We start from the raw sequence: 18,138 nt of genomic DNA on the forward strand, positions 1-18,138 counted from the left end.
TTGAAATTTGTAATTGTTGGAAATCAATGGTCCATTTCTCGGGGTTTGAACCCGAGTACTCTGTCATGATTAGCGAACACTCTAACCACTGGACCACCATTTGATATCTGTTTGTTACTTCAACTTCAAGTAACTCGGCACACACACAATGTCAGCTATGCGGCTCACCATGAGAGACGAGACCCATGCCATCGTCGACTCATGATTCTGCATATAAACCCTGCCATGCTGCTACATTTCATCAGCATATGGTATAGTGGTTAGCGTGCTCGCTTGGAATGCGAGAGGTCCGAGGTTCGATCCCGGATCAAGTCACATTCAATTTTAATGAACTGAAAGTAATTATTGGAAATTAATAGTCAATCATACCCGGGATTGAACCCGTGTCTTCCTGCGTTGTTAGCAGACACTCTAACCATTAGACCACCAATTGATGTCCGATATCAACTTCAACTTCAAGTAGATCGGCACACACTTACACACACACACATGTCACACACAGCTATGCGGCTCACCGTGAGAGACGAGACGCAAGCCATCGTCGACTCATTATTCTGCATATAACCCATGCTATGTGGCCACAACTCATCGGCTCATGGTATAGTGGTTAGCGTGCTTGCTTAGCATGCTAGAGGTCCGAGGTTCGAACCCGGCTCAAGTCACATTCGATTTTAATGAACTGAAAGTAATTATTTGAAATTAATGGTCACTCATACCGGGCATATAATAATTATGCACCCTATTTTTCTCACGACGGGCTGAAAGTAATTCACCCGATATATTGCTACTACCGGGCGATTAATTATTCACCCAGTTTTGCTAGCGCCTGACGGGCTTAAAGCTACATTGCTCACGACAGGCTGAAAATAATCAATTCTATGCTGCTCACGCCGGACACGACATAATTCACCCTACGATGCTCACGAGGGGCTGAAAATAATTCACCCTACATTGCTCACGCTGGACACAAAAACATTCATTGTATTTCGCTATCGGCGGGCTGAAATTAATTCACCCTATTTCTTCCACGGCGGGCTGACCATTATTAAAATTACGATGCTAACGACGGGCAAAAAAAAATCATCCCACGTTGCTTACTACGGGCTTAAAATAATACACTCGATTTCACTCACGCCGGGCTGAAAATAATTCACCCTATTTCGCTCAGGGCGGGCTGAAAATAAACTCTATGCTGCTCATGCCGGACTTAAAATAATTCACCCTACATTGCTAACTCTGGGATTAAAATAATTCATGTCACATTAATCATGGCGGGCTGAAAATAATCCACTCTATTTCACTCACGGCAGGCTGAAAATATTTCATTCTATTTCCCCTTTACTGGCTGAAAATTAGTCAACCGAAGTTGATCGAGCCGGGATGAAAATATTTCGCCGTGAGTTGCTCTTGACGTGCTGAAAATATTAAACCCTTTGCTGCTCAAAGAGGGCTGAAAAATATTCACCCTATTTCACTTTCGACGGCCTGAAAAGAATTTACACCAAGTCTCTCACGACGGGCTGAAAATAGTTTGCTCCATTTCGCTCGCGATGGGCTGAAAAGAATTCACCCTACATCGCTCCCGCCAGGCTAAAAATAATTCACCCTATTTCGCTCACGACGGGCTGCAAATAATTCACTACAAATTGCTCACACCGGACTGCGAATAATTCACTCTATTTCGCTCATGACGGGCTGAAAGTAATTCACCCTATTTCACTCACAGCGGGCTGAAAATAATTCACCCTATTTCACCCATGACGGGCTTAAAATAATTTACCGTACGTTGCTCACGCCGGGCTTTAAATCATGCACCCTTTTTTCCTTCTTTTTGCTGAACATGACAATATAGATGTATGCTCTATCCAATTGGTCACGTCGAGACTTGCAACTGAACACCGCAGTTGGTGTAGTGGTCATAGCATTGGAGTGGTAATTCAAAGTATAGTGGTTCAAATCCCCTCTCGGCAACCTTTGTCTATTGAATCAATTATTCTCAATATCGATAAAGTCAAATTCTGATGTAATTTAAACGCTTTTGCTCACGCTGGGTGATAACTATGACAATGTGTAAGTATGGGCTATCCAACTGTTCACGACGGAACTTGACTACACATACCGCTGTTGGTGTAGTGGTTATAGCATTGGATTGGTATTCTAAAGGGCGATGGTTCAAACCCACTCTCGGCTAAGAAAAAACGAGGCAGTCTAAAAATATCAATCGCAAGTTGGAAATGATACAAAAGTCTCCACTGGACCATAGAACAATACTTACAATTTTGTCGCACATTAAATGACGATTTATAGCAACTCTGGCTACATTCTCTCACAACTCCAAGGCGCAGTGGTTAGAGCGTCGGAATCAAGATTCAGCGGACCAGTGTTCAAATGACACTCCAGACAGTAACCAATAATTGAAGAATACATGGGCAGGTACTCAACGGGTAAGGGATAAATAGATGGGTAAAGTAAAGTGGGAACAAATACAGTAAATATAAATAAATGTCGAGTGAAACACATCTTAATTCTGAAAAAAACACAAGACCCCGGTGCCAAATCCCTCGAAAAATTACAAGTCCAAAAAAACCTTACAACCCCAACGGGCTTACAGAGAAAAACGACAGAGTCCTTAAATGAAACCAAAATATCACGTAAAAAAGTACAAGTCCAAAATCACACCCAAAAACCCAAATACCCGGGATGTGTCAAATCCAACACAACCAAACTCTGAAAAATATAAGTCCCAAAATAAATCCAAAAATCAACCGATACTTGGTTGCAACGAAAAAAACTAAGTCCAAAAAAAACACCCAAAAGACCGACTGGCTCACGGTGGAAGATGTAAAAGTCCATAAATGGATGAAAAAAAAAGTCCAGGACAGTAAGGCATTGGGCAGTGGGATTATACGAGTGGCGTTTTTCTCCATGTGTGCTGTGCTGTGCGCTTGGGTGATTGCGTCTAGCAAGGTGGTTCGCCGTCCTTGGACGGGCATCTGGTATACTAGTCTCTTTGCGCCAACCCGCGGTCGGTCCCATTCAACCTTGACATCGTGTGTGAAACTGTTTGTTTGTCGGTTTGTTTGTTTGTTATCACCAAGCATCCAACTTTGCTGTTTGTCTGTAGCGGCGAGACGCATCCAGGTGCGAAAGATTAGAGACATGAGGCGCATACATCGTTTAAGGCGCCTTACCACTCTCTCACACACTCATCCATCACTCTGCTCTGCTCGCTTCTCTCAACTGCATCTCGCAGCTGCCGCTATACATACCACATGTAGCGCCACGAGGGTTCGAACCAAGTGGGGGGTTGGGAGTTGGAGATATTTTTTTTTCCATTGGTAATTATCACACAATGTCCTCTATTAATTTGTATCGAGTGTTGGGTTTGAACCATGGCTTCGAATACTTGGTGGGTCCGATAGCATTGCAACACGGTCCTCACCTCATACTCTAACCACTACACTATCAGAACTGATATTCTATCCAAGTTGAAACTCTACACAACTGCTGTCGTTGCGACTTTTGGTGCTTTTTAGTGCGCATCCACACACTACATCCATCCATCCCATGGCTTGCTACCGAACCTCATCGGCTCATGGTATAGTGGTTAGAGTGCTCGCTTAGCATGCGAGAGGTCCGAGGTTCGATCCCGGCTCAAGTCACCACTTTCGATTTTAATGAACTGAAAGTAATTATTGGAAATTAATGGTCGCTTATCTCGGGGATTGAACCCGAGTTCTCTGGCATGGTAAGCGAACGCTCTAACCACTGGACCACCAATTGATATCACATACTTACTTCAACTTCAAGTGGCTCGACACACACATGTCACACACAGCTATGCAGCTCACCGTGAGAGACGAGACGCATGCCATCGTCGACTCATGATTCTGCATATAAACCCTGCTATGCTGCCACATTCCATCACCTCATGATATAGTGGTTAGCGTGTTCGCATTGAATGTGAGAGGTCCGAGGTTCGATCCCGGATCAAGCCACATTCAAATTTATTGAACTGAAAGTAATTATTGGAAATTAGTGGTCGCTGATCCCGGGGATTGAACCCGAGTCCTCTGACATGGCTATCGAACACTCTAACCACAGGGCCACCAATTGATATCTGATTGTTACTTCAACTTCAAGTAACTCGGCACACACAAACATGTCATCTATGCGGCTCGCCGTGAAAGACGAGACGCAAGCCATCGTCGACTCATGATTCTGCATATAAACCCTGCTATGCTGCTAAATATCATCAGGTCATGGTCAAGTGGTTAGCATACTCGCTTGGAATGCAAGAGGTCCGAGGTTCGATCCCGGATCAAGTCACATTCAATTTTAATTAACTGAACGTAATTATTGGAAATTAATGGTCGCTTATCCCGGGGATTGAACCCGAGTACTCTGGCGTGATTAGCGAACTCTCTAACCACTGGACCACCAATTGATATCTTAACGTTACTTCAACTTCAAGTGTCTCGGCACACACACACATGTCGGCTATGCGGCTCGCCGTGAGAGACGAGACGCATGCCATCGTCGACCCATGATTCAGCATATAACCCCTGCTATAGTGCTGTAATCCATCAGCTCATGGTATAGTGGTTAGCGTGCCCGCTCAGCATGCGAGAAGTCAGATGTCCGAACCTGGCTCAAGTCATGTTCAATTTTAGTGAATTGAAAGTAATTATTATAAATTAATGGTCGCTCATACCGGGAATTGAACCCGAATCCTCTGGCATGGTTAGCGAACACTTTAACCACTGGACCACCAATTGATATGTAATTGTTACTTAAATTTCAAGTAGTTTTGAACACACACATACATCAGCTATGTGGCTCGCCGTGAGAGACGAGACGCATTCCGTCTTCAACTCATCACTTTGATTTGGCTCACGCCGGGCATATAATAATAATGTACCCTATTTGTCTCATGACGGGCTGAAAGTAATTCACCCGATATATTGCTACTACCGGGCGATAAATTATTCACCCAGTTTTGCTAGCGCCTGACGGGCTTAAAGCTACATTGCTCACGCCGGGCTGAAAATAATCAATTCTATGCTGCTCACGCCGGACACGACATAATTCATCCTACGCTGCTCACGACGGGCTTAAAATAATTCACCCTACATTGCTCACGCCGGGCATAAAAACATTCACTGTATTTCGCTCACGGCGGGCTGAAATTTATTCACCCTTTTTCGTCCACGGCGGGCTGACCATTATTCATTCTACGATGCTAACGACGGGCAAAAATAATTCATCCCACGTTGCTTACTACGGGATTAAAATAATACACTCTATTTCACTCACGCCGGGCTGAAAATAATTCACCCTATTTCGCTCAGGGCGGGCTGAAAATAAACTCTATGCTGCTCATGCCGGACTTAAAATAATTCACCCTACATTGCTAACTCTGGGATTAAAATAATTCATGTCACATTAATCATGGCGGGCTGAAAATAATCCACTCTATTTCACTCACGGCGGGCTGAAAATATTTCATTCTATTTCCCCTTTACTGGCTGAAAATTAGTCAACCGAAGTTGATCGATCCGGGATGAAAATATTTCGCCGTGAGTTGCTCTTGACGTGCTGAAAATATTAAACCCTTTGCTGCTCAAAGAGGGCTGAAAAATATTCACCCTATTTCACTTTCGACGGCCTGAAAAGAATTTACACCAAGTCTCTCACGACGGGCTGAAAATAGTTTGCTCCATTTCGCCCACGACGGGCTAAAAATAATTCACCGTACGTTGTTCACGCCGGTCTTGAAATAATTCACCCTACTTTTCTCACGACGGGCTGGAAATAATTCACCATACATTGCTCACGCCGGGCTGAAAAGAATTCATCCTATATCGCTCACGCCGGGCTTAAAATAATTCACTCAATTTCACTCACAACGGGCTGGAAATTATACACCCTATTTCCCTCACGGCGGGCTGAAAATAGTTCACACTATTTCGCCCACGTTGGGCTTAAAATAATCAACCGTACGTTGCTCACGCCGGGCTTAAAATAATGCACCCTTTTTCGTTTATTTTCGCTGACCATGACGATATAGATGTATGCAGAATCCATTTGGTCACATCAAGACTTGCATCTAAACACCGCTGTTGGTGTAGTGGTTATAGCATTGGATTGGTTACTCAAACGATGGTGGTTCAAACCCAATCTCAGCAAACGAATGTGTAATGAAGTAAATAGTCTTAATATCGATAAAGTCTAACTCCGATATGATTTAAAAAGCTTTTGCTCACGCTGGGTGATAACTATGACCATGTGCAAGTATGCGCTATCCACTTGGTCACGTCAGAACTTGATTATATACACCACTGTTGGTGTAGTGGTTATAGCATTGGATTGGTAATCCAAAGAATGTCGGTTCAAACCCGCTCTCGGCAAAATACAATAAGTTGCTAAAATATGTCATGTAAATGAATCGCAAGTTGGGTATGAATAAAGATTTTACACTGTTGCAATTTGTCCGCACATTAAATGACCATTTATAGCAACTCTTGCAACATTCATTCACAACTCCATGGCTCAGTGGTTAGAGTGACGGATTCAAGAATCAGCGGACCAGTGTTCAAACGATACTCAAGACAGTAACCAATAATTGAAGAATAAACGGGCAGGTTATCAATAAGTAAGGGATAAATAGATGGGTAAAGTAAAGTGGGAACAAATACAGTAAATATGAATAAATGTCAAGTGGAACACATCCAAATTCTGAATAAAACACACGTCCCCGTTACCAAATCTCTCGAAAAATTACAAGTCTAAAAAAACCTTACAACCCCAACGGGCTTACAGAGAAAAACGACAGAGTCCTAAAATGAAACCAAAATATCACAAAAAAAAGTACAAGTCCATAATCACACCCAAAATACCCAAAGTTGTGTCAATACCAACACAACCAAACTCTGAAAATACAAAGTCCCAAAAATAAACCCAAATGCCACCGATACTTGGTTGCAGCGAAAAAAACAAAGTCCAAAAAAAACACCCAAAAACCGACTGGCTCACGGTGGAAGATGTACAAGTCCATAAATGGATGAAAAAAAAAAGTCCCGGGCAGTAAGGAATTGGGCAGTGGGATTATACGAGTGGCGTTTTGCTGCATGTGTGCTGTGCTGTGCGCTTGGGTGATTGCGTCTAGCAAGGTGGTTCGCCGTCCTTGGACGGGCATCTGGTATACTAGTCTCTTTGCGCCAACCCGCGGTCGGTCCCATTCAACCTTGACATCGTGTGTGAAACTGTTTGTTTGTCGGTTTGTTTGTTTGTTATCACCAAGCATCCAACTTTGCTGTTTGTCTGTAGCGGCGAGACGCATCCAGGTGCGAAAGATTAGAGACATGAGGCGCATACATCGTTTAAGGCGCCTTACCACTCTCTCACACACTCATCCATCACTCTGCTCTGCTCGCTTCTCTCAACTGCATCTCGCAGCTGCCGCTATACATACCACATGTAGCGCCACGAGGGTTCGAACCAAGTGGGGGGTTGGGAGTTGGAGATATTTTTTTTTCCATTGGTAATTATCACACAATGTCCTCTATTAATTTGTATCGAGTGTTGGGTTTGAACCATGGCTTCGAATACTTGGTGGGTCCGATAGCATTGCAACACGGTCCTCACCTCATACTCTAACCACTACACTATCAGAACTGATATTCTATCCAAGTTGAAACTCTACACAACTGCTGTCGTTGCGACTTTTGGTGCTTTTTAGTGCGCATCCACACACTACATCCATCCATCCCATGGCTTGCTACCGAACCTCATCGGCTCATGGTATAGTGGTTAGAGTGCTCGCTTAGCATGCGAGAGGTCCGAGGTTCGATCCCGGCTCAAGTCACCACTTTCGATTTTAATGAACTGAAAGTAATTATTGGAAATTAATGGTCGCTTATCTCGGGGATTGAACCCGAGTTCTCTGGCATGGTAAGCGAACGCTCTAACCACTGGACCACCAATTGATATCACATACTTACTTCAACTTCAAGTGGCTCGACACACACATGTCACACACAGCTATGCAGCTCACCGTGAGAGACGAGACGCATGCCATCGTCGACTCATGATTCTGCATATAAACCCTGCTATGCTGCCACATTCCATCACCTCATGATATAGTGGTTAGCGTGTTCGCATTGAATGTGAGAGGTCCGAGGTTCGATCCCGGATCAAGCCACATTCAAATTTATTGAACTGAAAGTAATTATTGGAAATTAGTGGTCGCTGATCCCGGGGATTGAACCCGAGTCCTCTGACATGGCTATCGAACACTCTAACCACAGGGCCACCAATTGATATCTGATTGTTACTTCAACTTCAAGTAACTCGGCACACACAAACATGTCATCTATGCGGCTCGCCGTGAAAGACGAGACGCAAGCCATCGTCGACTCATGATTCTGCATATAAACCCTGCTATGCTGCTAAATATCATCAGGTCATGGTCAAGTGGTTAGCATACTCGCTTGGAATGCAAGAGGTCCGAGGTTCGATCCCGGATCAAGTCACATTCAATTTTAATTAACTGAACGTAATTATTGGAAATTAATGGTCGCTTATCCCGGGGATTGAACCCGAGTACTCTGGCGTGATTAGCGAACTCTCTAACCACTGGACCACCAATTGATATCTTAACGTTACTTCAACTTCAAGTGTCTCGGCACACACACACATGTCGGCTATGCGGCTCGCCGTGAGAGACGAGACGCATGCCATCGTCGACCCATGATTCAGCATATAACCCCTGCTATAGTGCTGTAATCCATCAGCTCATGGTATAGTGGTTAGCGTGCCCGCTCAGCATGCGAGAAGTCAGATGTCCGAACCTGGCTCAAGTCATGTTCAATTTTAGTGAATTGAAAGTAATTATTATAAATTAATGGTCGCTCATACCGGGAATTGAACCCGAATCCTCTGGCATGGTTAGCGAACACTTTAACCACTGGACCACCAATTGATATGTAATTGTTACTTAAATTTCAAGTAGTTTTGAACACACACATACATCAGCTATGTGGCTCGCCGTGAGAGACGAGACGCATTCCGTCTTCAACTCATCACTTTGATTTGGCTCACGCCGGGCATATAATAATAATGTACCCTATTTGTCTCATGACGGGCTGAAAGTAATTCACCCGATATATTGCTACTACCGGGCGATAAATTATTCACCCAGTTTTGCTAGCGCCTGACGGGCTTAAAGCTACATTGCTCACGCCGGGCTGAAAATAATCAATTCTATGCTGCTCACGCCGGACACGACATAATTCATCCTACGCTGCTCACGACGGGCTTAAAATAATTCACCCTACATTGCTCACGCCGGGCATAAAAACATTCACTGTATTTCGCTCACGGCGGGCTGAAATTTATTCACCCTTTTTCGTCCACGGCGGGCTGACCATTATTCATTCTACGATGCTAACGACGGGCAAAAATAATTCATCCCACGTTGCTTACTACGGGATTAAAATAATACACTCTATTTCACTCACGCCGGGCTGAAAATAATTCACCCTATTTCGCTCAGGGCGGGCTGAAAATAAACTCTATGCTGCTCATGCCGGACTTAAAATAATTCACCCTACATTGCTAACTCTGGGATTAAAATAATTCATGTCACATTAATCATGGCGGGCTGAAAATAATCCACTCTATTTCACTCACGGCGGGCTGAAAATATTTCATTCTATTTCCCCTTTACTGGCTGAAAATTAGTCAACCGAAGTTGATCGATCCGGGATGAAAATATTTCGCCGTGAGTTGCTCTTGACGTGCTGAAAATATTAAACCCTTTGCTGCTCAAAGAGGGCTGAAAAATATTCACCCTATTTCACTTTCGACGGCCTGAAAAGAATTTACACCAAGTCTCTCACGACGGGCTGAAAATAGTTTGCTCCATTTCGCCCACGACGGGCTAAAAATAATTCACCGTACGTTGTTCACGCCGGTCTTGAAATAATTCACCCTACTTTTCTCACGACGGGCTGGAAATAATTCACCATACATTGCTCACGCCGGGCTGAAAAGAATTCATCCTATATCGCTCACGCCGGGCTTAAAATAATTCACTCAATTTCACTCACAACGGGCTGGAAATTATACACCCTATTTCCCTCACGGCGGGCTGAAAATAGTTCACACTATTTCGCCCACGTTGGGCTTAAAATAATCAACCGTACGTTGCTCACGCCGGGCTTAAAATAATGCACCCTTTTTCGTTTATTTTCGCTGACCATGACGATATAGATGTATGCAGAATCCATTTGGTCACATCAAGACTTGCATCTAAACACCGCTGTTGGTGTAGTGGTTATAGCATTGGATTGGTTACTCAAACGATGGTGGTTCAAACCCAATCTCAGCAAACGAATGTGTAATGAAGTAAATAGTCTTAATATCGATAAAGTCTAACTCCGATATGATTTAAAAAGCTTTTGCTCACGCTGGGTGATAACTATGACCATGTGCAAGTATGCGCTATCCACTTGGTCACGTCAGAACTTGATTATATACACCACTGTTGGTGTAGTGGTTATAGCATTGGATTGGTAATCCAAAGAATGTCGGTTCAAACCCGCTCTCGGCAAAATACAATAAGTTGCTAAAATATGTCATGTAAATGAATCGCAAGTTGGGTATGAATAAAGATTTTACACTGTTGCAATTTGTCCGCACATTAAATGACCATTTATAGCAACTCTTGCAACATTCATTCACAACTCCATGGCTCAGTGGTTAGAGTGACGGATTCAAGAATCAGCGGACCAGTGTTCAAACGATACTCAAGACAGTAACCAATAATTGAAGAATAAACGGGCAGGTTATCAATAAGTAAGGGATAAATAGATGGGTAAAGTAAAGTGGGAACAAAAACAGTAAATATGAATAAATGTCAAGTGGAACACATCCAAATTCTGAATAAAACACACGTCCCCGTTACCAAATCTCTCGAAAAATTACAAGTCTAAAAAAACCTTACAACCCCAACGGGCTTACAGAGAAAAACGACAGAGTCCTAAAATGAAACCAAAATATCACAAAAAAAAGTACAAGTCCATAATCACACCCAAAATACCCAAAGTTGTGTCAATACCAACACAACCAAACTCTGAAAATACAAAGTCCCAAAAATAAACCCAAATGCCACCGATACTTGGTTGCAGCGAAAAAAACAAAGTCCAAAAAAAACACCCAAAAACCGACTGGCTCACGGTGGAAGATGTACAAGTCCATAAATGGATGAAAAAAAAAAGTCCCGGGCAGTAAGGAATTGGGCAGTGGGATTATACGAGTGGCGTTTTGCTGCATGTGTGCTGTGCTGTGCGCTTGGGTGATTGCGTCTAGCAAGGTGGTTCGCCGTCCTTGGACGGGCATCTGGTATACTAGTCTCTTTGCAACAACCCGCGGTGCGTCCCATTCAACCTTGACTTTGTCTGTGAAACTGTTTGTTTGTTTGTTTGTACGTTTGTTTGTTTGTGCATCCCGCTTTGCTGTTTGTCTGTAGCGGCGAGACGCATCCAGGTGCGAAAGATTAGAGTCGAGGCGCATTCATCGTTTAAGGCGCTTCACCCCACTCTCAAACACTCATCCATCTCTCTGCTCTGCTCGGTACTCTCAACTGCATCTCGCAGCTGCCGCTGTACATACCACATGAGCGCCACGAGGGTTCGAACCAAGTGGGGGGAAGGTTGGGGGTTTGGAGATGTTTTTTTCCATTGGTAATTATCACACAATGTCCTCTATTAATTTGTATCGAGTGTTGGGTTTGAACCATGGCTTCGAATACTTGGTGGGTCCGATAGCGTTGCAACACGGTCCTCACCTCATACTCTAACCACTACACTATCAGAACTGATATTCATTCCAAGTTGAAACTCCATACAGCTGCTGTCGTTGCGACTTTTGGTGCTTTTATAGTGCGCATCCACACACTACATCAATCCACCCCATGGCTTGCTACCGTATTTCATCGGCTCATGGTATAGTGGTTATAGTGCTCGCTTAGCATGCGAGAGGTCCGAGGTTCGATCCCGGCTCAAGTCATCACATTCGATTTTAATGAACTGAAAGTAATTATTTGAAATTAATGGTCACTTATCCCGGGGATTGAACCCGAGTCTTCTGACATGGTTAGCAAACACTCTAACCACTGGACCACCAATTGATATCAGATTGTCACTTCAACTTTAAGTGGCTCGGCACACACACACATGTCAACTATGCGGCTCGCCGCGAGAGACGAGACGCATACCATCGTCGACTCATGATTCTGCATATAACCCATGCTATGCTGCAACATTTAATCGGCTCATGGTATAGTGGTTAGCGTGCTCGCTTAGCATGCGAGAGGTCCGAGGTTCGAACCCGGCTCAAGTCACATTCGATTTTAATGAACTGAAAGTAATTATTGGAAATCAATGGTCACATTTATGGGGGATTGAACCCGAGTCCTCCGGGATGGTTAGCAGACACTCTAACCATTAGACCACCAATTGATATCCAATATCAACTTCAACTTCAAGTAATTCGGCACACACAAACACACACACACATGTCACACACAGTTATGCGGCTCACCGTGAGAGACGAGCCGCAAGCCATCGTCGACTCATGATTCTGCATATAAGCCATGCTATGCTGCTACATTTCATTGACTCATGGTGTAGTGGTTAGCGTGCTCGCTTAGCATGCGATAGATCCAAAGTTTGAATCCGGTGTAAGACACAATTTTAACAAATTGAAATTTGAAATTATTGGAATTTTATGGTCACATTTTTCGGGAATTGAACCCGAGTACTCTGCCATGGTTAATGAACGCTTTAACCACTGAACCATCGATTGATATGTTATCATCTCATCATACCCAAGTAGATCGCGTTGAGACGAGACGCGTGCCGTCGTTGTTGACCCATAATTATATAACGCATAACAGCTTCACTTGCTTGGACCTATCCTAACTGAAATCGGAAACAGAATTGTCAAATCTTACCCTGTTGATTATTTATTTGCCGTACTTTTCCCCACACCTCGATTCCAAAGTTTTCTGTGTAAAAGAATGCGAAGAAGATATTTTTTTGCCAATAGTGTAACACTCAGACTGAAATTCTTATTTTCTGTCTTTTCCTCCAGCAAACTTTTACCTTCCTGAGACTTTGCTGATGAAAAGATTGTGAATAAGAATTATTTCCTGAAACTGGACCATCCCAGCATAAATTCTTATTCACAGTCTTTCATGAGCAAACTTTTACTTTACTGTTATTTTGGTGATGATAAGATTGCGAATAAGAAAAATTTCCTAAAACTGGACCATACCACGTTAATCTAACCAAAACAAAACAAAGTGTCGACTGCTATAACCAAAACAAAACAAAGTGTCGACTGCTATTATAGAAAAGTTTGTTGTTTTCAGTTGAAAGAGCTTCTGGGACTTGGCCGCTAGGTGGCACCGGTGAAACGACTTTCTTTCCTTTCAACTCTAAGGAAATTACAAATATATATCAAACTATTAATTACAAGTATAGGAACATTTATTAAGTTAACTAATAATTTTTGGTGCTTTTTTTGCTGCTGATGTAAAAAAATTTACACAGCCGACATAGGAAACCTCGGAGATTCCCGTCCTCTAGATTAAGTAGCCCATGCTCCTCCTTGGCGTCCTTGCTTAGCCGCTACTCCTTGCAGGCTGCAGTGGCAGCAATTTTTTTTGAATTTGTTTTCCCTTAAGTAAGAATGACGACAAGAACCATCGTATTGAAGTTCTATTTAACTAATCGTGTTTTTACGAAGAAACAGATGTACTCATAGCCGTTCCTATATGAACGCTTTATTTTGTGAAATCGAAAGAGATGTTTTAGTAAAGCTTCAAAAACTGATTATGTGATGGACAGTGAAACCGTTCAAGAGAATACTGGCCATACCAGTTCAGTGATACCTGATGGTAATTATTTGTTATACTTTGAGTATTTTATTGTGTTTTGTGTTTATCATTAATCATAACTTTTTTAGATCAGATGCCATTCATCCTGTGAGAGTTCTCTCAAACCAGGTTGATAGCAAGGTTGATAGTCAAATAGTTGAAGAGAACGTGCCAGTTCAGTGATCTCTTGCTGCAGGTAATTATTTGCTACTCTTTTCGAATATATTGTGTCCTGTGTTTATGGTTAATCTTAACTTTTCTTAAATTAGATGCCATATGTCATGTGACAGTTCTCTCAAACCAAGTTGATAGTCAAATAGAAGAAGAGAATACTGGCCGTGCCAGTTCAGTGATCTCTTCCTGCAGGTAATTATTTGCTACTCTTTTCGAATATATTGTGTCCTGTGTTTATGGTTAATCTTAACTTTTCTTAATTTAGATGCCATTAGTCATGTGACAATTCTTTCAAACGTACCAAGTTGATAGTCAAATAGAAGAAGAGAATACTGGCCGTGCCAGTTCAGTGATCTCTTGCTGCAGGTAATTATTTGCTTTCTTTTAGAATATACTGTGTTCATGATTAATCTTATCTTTTTAAAAACCAATAGCCATCCATCCTGTGACAGTTCTCTTATACCGGGTTGATATTCAAATAGATGAAGATAATACTGGCCATACCAGTTTCAGTGATAACTGATGGTAATTATTTGTTATACTTTGAGTATTTCATTGTGTTATGTTTTTATTATTAATCATAAATTTTTTAGATCAGATATGCCATTCATCCTGTGACAGTTCTCTCAGGCCACGTTGATAGTCAAATAGTTAATAGTTAAAGGGAACACTGGCCGTGCCAGTTCAGTGATCTCTGCTGCTGGTTAGTTATTTGCTAATATTTAAAAAAATACTGTGTCCTATGTTTATGGTTAATCTTAACTTTTCTTAAATCAGATGCCATCCTTTTTATGACAGTTCTCTCAAACCATGTTGATAGTCAAAATTAATGAAGATAATCTGTCAGCGGACACTTGGTTGTGTGGTTAGAGTACCCGCGCCGTGAATCGTTGAGTCGCACGTTCAAGTCTATTGCTGGAAGTTCATTATGAATTTTCGCCTTTTGCGCGGAAAACTGTTTCTGTTGGTTATTTAAATTCGTATTTTGTAACCGGAATTATATATGTATTGGTGTCGTGGTTAGCACGCTCGCCGTGTAATCATGAAGTCGGTGGTTCGATACTCGATCTAGACAAATGTTTTACTGATTTTTTTTTTCGCCAATCAATAAAAAAAATTATAGCAGACAACTTCATTGTTTATCTCACAATACGGCGAAACGTCAGATATTGTGTGTTACAGTTTTTGTTGTTATTCACTGTTGATTCAACTGAAAACTTTGCTGGTTCCATATATATTGAAAAGTCAAAGGTGAGATTGGTTCAATTTTATTCATTGTGAGAATTTGCATTATGAAACTGTAAAACAAGACAAATTGGGCAAAATGAATGTTAAACTGGTTTGGCTTAGTGATTCATGCTTTGTTTTGTATTTCTTATTCGCAGTCTTTTCATCACAAAATCTCAGGAAAGTGGAAGTCTGCTGAAGAAAAGACTGCGAATAAGAATTTCTGCTGGCATGGTACAGTTTTAGGAAATAATTCTTATTCACAGTCTTTTCATCACCAAAATCTCAGTAAAGTAAAAGTTTGCAGATGAAAAGACTGCGAATAAGAATTTCTGCTGGGATGGCCCAGTTTTGGGAAATGATTCTTATTCGCAGTCTTTTCATCAGCAGAATCTCAGTAAAGTAAAAGTTAGCTGAAGGAAAGACTGCGAATAAGAATTTCTGCTGGGTTGGTCAGGTTTTGGGAAATTATTCTTATTCGCAGTCTTTTCATCAGCAGAATCTCAGTAAAGCACAAGTAAACTGAAGAAAAGACTGCGAATAAGAATTTCTGCTGGTATGGTCCACTTTTAGGAAATAATTCTTATTCGCAGTCTTTTCATCTACAAAATCTCAGTAAAGTAAAAGTTTGCTCAAGAAAAGACTGCGAATAAGAATTTCTGCTGGGATGGTCCAGTTTTAGGATATTATTCTTATTCACAGTCTTTTCATCAGAAAAATCTCAGTATTAAAGTAAAAGTTTGCTCAAGAAAAGACTGCGAAAAAGAATTTCTGCTGGGATGGCCCAGTTTAAGGAAATAATTCTTATTGACTCATGTTGTTTTGTATTTCAGCATTTGATTGGTGGCTTATTCATCGATTTCGCTGTGTATTTACGACCGCCTTTAAGTCAACGACTAAATTCAGGATTTGAATTCTAAGGTAATCTGATTTTCCGATACCATTTCTAGATATAGTCTTAATCATCAATGTTGAAAGCTTTGTTAAGTGTGGGTAAATCTTGGTTATGTGTGTCATTAATTATGAATTGATTGTGTTTTCAGTGTTTTGGTTTCATCATGTGATCTAAACTTAAGGTATCAAGTATATTTTAGCTTCTGTATATCATTTTGGGGTCATTGATTTTCCATACTTTGGTATACGTCGGTGGAGTATTGGATAACGTTCGCTTCCGTACTAAGAGGTTTATCCTTCACATCTAGATTAAGTCAATTCTGTTTTTTGGTTTTGAATAAATGTCTGTGATTGATAACTATGTGCTATGCCTTGCATCTACTTGAAAAAAAAAACAACTGCTAGAAATCGCCAGCTTCCGGCTATTTTGTCGTCGAATTGATTTTTCATGTCATCGGCCCGTGGTGCTGTGGTTAGCGTGGCGGATTTCAAACAATGAGGTTGATGGTTCAAAACTGATTCCGTGAAAAAAAAAATAAATTGTTTATTTCAAAACTGTGTTTCTTTCACTGAACTTGGTGCATTTGTGTTGCTTTTGTGTTTTAATACTAATATGTGTTTTTTTGTTGCCATTCTTCAGCGGGATCTACAATATTCGAGTCGCCGGTTATTCCAACTTCGAGATGTCTTCCAGCTTCCTACAGCATCACAACACTCATTTCTCAAGTAAAGTACTTTCCGAATTCCATCAATTTAAAGTCCGTAGCATGTTATCTTAGCCTGCTAAAGACTTAATAGTTGTGGTGTCCGACGGTTTTCAGCCAATTTGTGCTGGTCTTGGTGTAGCGGTTAGCATTATGGCTTTCAAACAGCCACAATTGCGATTGAAATCCCGATCAAGTCAGCATCAAGTTGAGCGTCAATGAAAATAATTGTATTACTTTTGCCATTTTTGGAGGTATGTCTTTTGTGTAACGAACAGTCGACAACCGGAGAGGAGCTAACCTGCGATGCGTATTTGTTTATCAGATGTGAACCTTAACCGGGCTGTACCACTGGGATATTGAGCACCGGGTGTCGACGGCTTATGTTCGTATTTGTGTTTAGTTTTAAGCTTTTTGAACATTTGTGCGGTGTAAAGTCCTCCAAAAGCCCTCCAAAAAGCCCTCCACTGATAGTAGCGAATTTTTTTTGGAAAATTAGGGGTTATTTTGCTGATCTGAAAATGCCACCGCGTCGCGAATTAACTCGAGAGGAAAAGGATGAGAAGAATAGGAAGGCTAGGGAAAAAAGAAGTCTCGAAGACCCGGAGGCAAAACAAGTTAGATTGGCGGCTCAGAGGGAAAAGGCCAAGTTCGTCCGTGAAGAGAAGCGTCGTCGGCTCAATCCCGAAGATGATCAGGCTGCAAAGAATTTGAAGGCGCAAAAGGCGAGAGAAGACCGTCAGGCAGAGGCACCTGACGAAAGAGCGTTCAGGCAGAGGTTAGATGCGGACCGGAAAAGAGTCGCCCGTGCTAGCGAGACGGGAGTTGAGCATCAAGCTAGGCTGCTCGATCAAAGAATCCGGCAGCAACTCCTTAGGCAGGAGCAGAATGAAGAAGATGATCGTGCTCGACTGTTGGCCGAGGAGGAGCGGGTAGCAGTTCTTCGGCACGGAGAACAAAATCTGCACGAAGAAGAAAATCGTATTCGATTGGATGCTGAAGCAGAGCGGCAGGCTGGTCTTTTTCAATCAGAAGAAAATCGTTTGCGATTGGAAGCCGAGGCAGAGAGGCAGGCTGGTCTTCTTCAAACAGAAGAAAATCGTGTTCGATTGCAGGCCGAGGCGGATCGGCAAGCTGCCCTTCGTCAACAAGAAACGGCATCTATCTTGCGAGCGATGAATCAGAGAACAACGT

General features: G+C 42.1%; 1 long non-coding RNA gene across 4 annotated transcripts in view; it reads left to right on the forward strand.

Annotated features, from left to right (window-relative positions):
* The window catches only part of LOC124341885, a 122,471-nt gene that overhangs the window by 54,267 nt on the left and 50,066 nt on the right, over positions 1 to 18,138 (forward strand). For 3 of the 4 annotated variants that reach the window (XR_006918653.1, XR_006918656.1, XR_006918655.1), the window contains exons 5-7: positions 14,035 to 14,141; positions 14,385 to 14,485; positions 14,554 to 14,644. This is a non-coding gene — a long non-coding RNA (uncharacterized LOC124341885). Of the gene's footprint in view, positions 1 to 14,034; positions 14,142 to 14,384; positions 14,486 to 14,553; positions 14,645 to 14,712; positions 14,823 to 14,896; positions 15,000 to 18,138 lie in introns of those variants that run through there. The other variant, XR_006918654.1, reaches the window with a different exon arrangement.

The sequence above is a fragment of the Daphnia pulicaria genome, chromosome 6 (genome assembly GCF_021234035.1).
Source record: "Daphnia pulicaria isolate SC F1-1A chromosome 6, SC_F0-13Bv2, whole genome shotgun sequence".
In the NCBI taxonomy this organism is placed as follows: Eukaryota; Metazoa; Arthropoda; class Branchiopoda; order Diplostraca; family Daphniidae; genus Daphnia; species Daphnia pulicaria.